This window comes from Argiope bruennichi, chromosome 4 (genome assembly GCF_947563725.1).
Source record: "Argiope bruennichi chromosome 4, qqArgBrue1.1, whole genome shotgun sequence".
NCBI classification, from domain to species: domain Eukaryota; kingdom Metazoa; phylum Arthropoda; class Arachnida; order Araneae; family Araneidae; genus Argiope; species Argiope bruennichi.
Window position 1 is genome coordinate 55,582,980 of NC_079154.1, and position 6,000 is coordinate 55,588,979.

Consider the following 6,000-nt stretch of genomic DNA (forward strand, 5'->3'; position numbering starts at 1 on the left):
AAAATACATTAAAATATTTTGGTTCTGGTCTTTCTAGCTGATTTATCTAGTTTCTAGATGACTTTTCTAACTTGTTTTCTGCCGGTGGTAATGCTGGAGATCGATTTACAGATTCACCTTAATGCTAAGTGTCCTGTTTCGGGACATTTGATTGGTTCCGTTTTTTTTTTTTTTTTTTTTTTTTTTTTTTTTTGCTGCAGTCTCTGGTTATCTATTACATTCTATGCAGTGTAGATTACAGCTGCAATTCCGTGGTATGGTAAAATTCTGCTCAATGATAGCAGATCATGGTGCAAGTCTTTATTTTATATAGCTCGAACTTCATTTTCAGATAGTATAATGTTTCATGATGAAAATGCTCCGGATTTTCCGATCTGCTTAATTATTATCAGGAAAATGACATACAAGGTCTTTAGACGGTAGCTTTTAGGCAGCGAGATTTTTTTCACTCTGAAATTTAATAATTCTAGTACTAAGGCCAGTTCAGCTGTATTGTGATCAGTCAGCAGTTCTTTGGCAATCACTTTCAATGGTCATTTTTTTTTTTAGTCTTCCGACAGGAAGAATTAGTTTTCTTTGTTAGTAATGATGTGGATCGTTTGCAACTATTCTATAATGCTAAGTATCATGTTTCTTTACTTGTGATTACACATTGATTACATAATTTTTTTTATATGATGCTGTAGTCTCTGGTATATTTGATTATTTCGGTTTATTTCATCTGCTCTATAGAGCTGGATTCTAATGTTTCTTTTTTGGAGCTTATTTTCCGCCTTTGGAAGTTTTTGATGGATATTTTACAAGGTTGTAGTTGGCATATATTTTGACTTTAATTGCTAGAGAAGAGTTGATTCCTTATGATTTTAATCCTCAGTCAATGCTTACAGAACCTGAAATTTGTTTTTAGTGGCAATTTCTTGTTTTTCGCTCGTAACTTTTTTTTTTTTTTTTTTTTTTTTGCTGCTTGTTTTTTTTTTTTTTTTTTTTTTGACTTCTTTGAATCCGTCATCTGTCTGTATTCGATAATCTTGATTCTCCTATTCCCGAGAACAAAGTTTGCTTTTCCATCCTTTTCCGACAGCCATCATGGGAGGTGCTACTTGTAACTCGTTACTCTTGGTGATTCTGGAGATCGTTTAACCTTGATTCGATTGGCTAGCGGAAATAATCAATTCATGGCCTTCCTCTTCCATAAATGTGGCTTGAATTCCAGCTAAAAATATAGACTAAATATTTTTAGACTAAACAATCACACAGCATTGATTGATCTTAATTTATTGATGGTTTAAATAAGAATAATAATGTAGTAAAGTATGAATTGAAACACTTCATAAGAGTTTTTCAAAATTAAATCTGTGTGCGTTTCTTTCTTAAAACTTAACTTCTCTCATAATATTTCTTAATAATTTATTTAATACTCAATATAAATTTATATGTGCAGACTTATAAAAAAACAAATAATAATTAAATTTCTACTTTTAGAAATTTGCTTAAACCGAACGAAAATTTCTTTCAAATTTAATTTTTATTTTATAAATTCCTTAGCATTGGACAAAAGAAAGTTACTTGTTGATTTAATATTTTATAAAGCAGAGATTCTTCATCTTCTGCCATTTTATAAACTATAAACAATAATCAAATATAAGAACCTTTATAATATTATTATCAACGGTTAAAGTATTAAGTTTGTATGTATATGTTTAGTTATCGCAATGCAATGTAAGTTAAAAGGCGAATTAAATTGACGGTATGATTTGCCAAGAGCAAGTCATTTGAGTATTAACTTAGAGTCGTAACTAATATACAATCAATATGACTAACGTTAATTTAAGGCGAATATCAAAATCCATGGTATATAAATATATGTATTTCAATAATGTTTTTTTATTCTAGTAGGATCTTCTTTTTATAGTCATTTATATCAATTTTTTTTCGTTGTTAGTACAAAAAAAAAATATTTTAAAGTAAGGCATAATTTAAAGTGCAAGTAATGTATGCTACGAAGAAATATAGAAACAAAACTATTTAAGCCAGTTCTCCTTTTTATTATGGCCATGCAAATGGAAGTTTCAAAATCTTGAATCAACGTCTTCATAATATTAATATCAACACATGGATTCGATACGGACTTCGGTTGCAAAGTAACTCAAATTCATACATGAGAGAAAAAAAATTCCTCTTATTGATTCGTTTCTTTTTAACTACATTTATCCTATTGAAAGAAAAAAATATGTTATTGATTCTAAAATAGAAAAGGTAAGGGCTATTTATGTAAATAAAGAATGCATGTAAGGATTTTCGCTTTCGGAATTCGGATCTGAATAAATTTCTAAAAAACATATAAAGTAGAATTATCACAGAATTTTTTCATTGTACAACAGAAAAGGAGAACGAAAATCAACTTAGAAGAAATGAAGAATTTGAGGAAAGGTGTTCTATTAAACCGTTATATTAAAATAAAAGAAACACAAATGTTGTACACTTTGAAATTCATAGTCTTGAAAGCATAACCTTAATTTAAGCACAAACATTGATAAAAAAAGAAAAATTTACAAAAATGTTGAGTCATATACTTAAGTATAATTATTAGTGATAAACATCCGCGAATATAATTGGAATTTATTATGACTCTCGTTTGGCATTCTTTTTTTTTAATGTGCATCATGCTATAATAAATCTGATGATGAAAAATGTATTTAATATTACATTTTTCAAGAAAATTGATGGGTTTTTTTCCTTGAAGAATTACTAGACATCTGTTAAGAAAATCAGTTTAAATCATATTGCAAAATTAAATAGAACAATTTTTAGTTTCAATTTTTATTTGTAGATGGCGGCACTATAAACCCAGTCTTCGATTTGCTTATAGTTAATCTATGGCCAGTAACAGCCAATATTTATATGAAATTTAGGCTTATCATCACTCAAGTTCGAAATGAATTAAAATAAAAAAACTACTTGGTGGCAGGCGTGGAAAACGATAAAAGTTCGCGATAGAAATAGGAAAATATTTTTATACCAATTTTAATATTATTACCGCAAATTTTTATAATTTTATTACATATTGAAGTGGGTTTTATTTCTAAATTAATGCCTTGTAAAAAAATTCAGTATCACAAGATCCAGTTATAAACAAGATATCTCTATAAATGGATTTTCAATTACTGAGAACAACGACATGCATCAATTGTTTTCACTACATACCATTAATTCAATTTTTAAAAAAACAATGTAAAAGAATCCATGAATGAAAAAAATTAAAATGTATTGATTAAACAGCTTGAAAATGTTAATATAAAAATTTAAAGTGTGTCAGTAAACCTATGAATGAAAGGAAAAACAAAGAAATATTATAATTTCCATTGATGAATTAAAAATAAAGGATTATTTTCCTTCTTGCTTTAATGATACAGAAAAAAAAGACAGATAAATAAAATGAAAATGTGAAACGTTGTAACTTTAATATTCCATTATAGATGGCGACACTAAAAGAAATTTTATTGATATAGTGTCAATGATTAGTTCTTCACTTATCCTGAAATTCTAACATGATATACGGAAGGAACAGCAAGGGAAGGAATAAAATAAAATAACAAAGTGCATGAAGGAATATAGAAAATACTTTTCACTAAGGATCAAAAAGAAAAGTTATTTTTATTTATATTTTTTCTCTATTAAATGTGAATTTGTGGCAAAATTTGCTGATGCAAAGATATCTATTAATGTAAAAAAAATTATAAAATCACATTTTATGCATCATATTTATCACATTTTATTTTGAAGTTTAAAATGTATGTAAAATTTTCTTTTGTGCATAATTATTATATTGACTAAATTTTTTGGTCATTTAACATAAGAACAAACAATCATACTTAAGTGTCCATCTCTCTCTCTCTCTCTCTATATATATATATATATATATATATATATATAGACACACACACAAATTATTATGCTTACATTATATATATATATATATATATATATATATATATATATATAATGTAAGCATAATAATTTTTAAAAGCAAGAGGCAGGTTCGACGATAAAGAAGACACTTTGCATTTTTAATTTCGTTTTAATCCTTTTTAATCCATCCCGGGAAGGCATAATTTATTTACGAGAGAAAACGCGAACAAGGCACGTCCGCCACAGGTCGGCACAAAAGCAAAAGTGAGGAAGAAGGAAATAAATTATCCCTGGTCTTACATAACATGAGATTTCTGACTCGTGTTCGATTATGATTGAAATTTCTCTCACGTGGCGACCTTGATAAGAGAAACAGAGGGATCCGTTAGAAGAATCTGTTTACATCAGAGCTTCTCTATGCCTTCACTTGGCACGTGGGAACCTAATTTATACAAAGCTTCAGTTGAATTAATTAGAATTGAAATAAGAATTTAAAGTATCATTACATGTGTGTGTGCGTGTGTGTGTGTGTGTGTGTGTGTTTGAGTTTGTGTGTGTGTCTGTGTGTTTGCGTTTGTGTGTGTGTGTGTGTGAGAGAGAGAGAGAGAGAGAGATTATTTTATTTCTCTCCATGAACTTTCAAGAAATAAAATAATCTCAATATACTAAACAGGAGATTTATAAGATGTTAATACTATATTTCAAAACATCTGAAATTTATGTATAACCACAAGAGATAAAAGATTAGTCACAAATTAAAAGGTAAATATTTTGAGTGTGAATATTTTTTGAGTGTAGCTAATCTTTACCATAAGGAAAAAAAATGTAATATTATATTTTATCTCATACTCTGAAACAGATTCTAAAATCCTTCGGATAAAATCATCCGAAACATTTCGAAATATCAAGTGACATTTTGCCAGCTTCTTTGTTTTTGATAATTCATTTCACTTATTCTTCATTCAAGAGTTTCCGTTCACTCATTTCATTAATATACCTTCAGCAGCAATTTTTCTTGAGGAACCGCAATTCCATACAGGAAATTTGCAAATCTATTAACGAAAGATGAATTTAACAGGCATTAAATATTCATTTTTTATGTCTACTATGTAAATTATATATTAAAACAATCAATAGTTATTTTATGTGATTGCGAAAAATTTGTTTCTAACCATAACAGGCTACTCCGATCAGCCAGTAAGGCATACTGATTTATCTGATTAACAAGACCGCCGTGACAGCAAAATTGGCAGGAACTATGGTTGAGCCATAGTGGCAATTACCAGCCACGGTTCAACCCTTCCCGTGGGAAGCACTTCCCATCATCGATAAGAGGTCTGTGACCTCCTCCATTTTAGCATGTAACCGGGTAACGAGAACCAACCACCATACCAGAAGCTTTTCATCGTGAAGTGACCAAATTGTACAACAGTTTGTTCAATTTGATTTAAAATAAAAACTGATTGTCTTTAGATAACAGAATAGATTTGCAATTCATTAAATTGTAATTTTTTTTAAATGTTTGTTGCTTGAAACCTTATTGTAATGTTTAAATGTAAATGGAATATCTGTGCATTTAATGGATTTTTGTTGTAAAGGTGAAGAATAAGATCATACGTAATTAATGGCAAAAAATGATTAGATTACAAAAATAAGAGTAGTGAGTCTCTCCAGGATTTAAAAATAAGATAAGATTGCCATGTTTAGATAATAATCTTGTTATTTTCTCCTTATAAGAGGAAATAACATGGTTTTTATTTCTATCTCTTTATCTCTCTATCCTACACCAGAAACAGAAATGCAAATATTCATAAGAGAAATTTTCGTATTGAGATAAGTTATGCTAAGGTATTACAAGTTTTTTTTTCGTTTTAATTGACGTAAGTTGAGATTGGAAAGATATGACGAAGTCGATTTTTTTTTTTTTTAATAAGAAAGTGTTAAAATAAAGAGCTTCTTTTCTAGTAAGGAAGCAACATAATATGTTTAGAAAACAAAATAATTTAATGATTTTCTTAGATGTTGCTTTTAATATGTTATCCATTCTAAGAGTGTAATTCAGAAATTACATTTAGCGCTGCAATTAGTGAA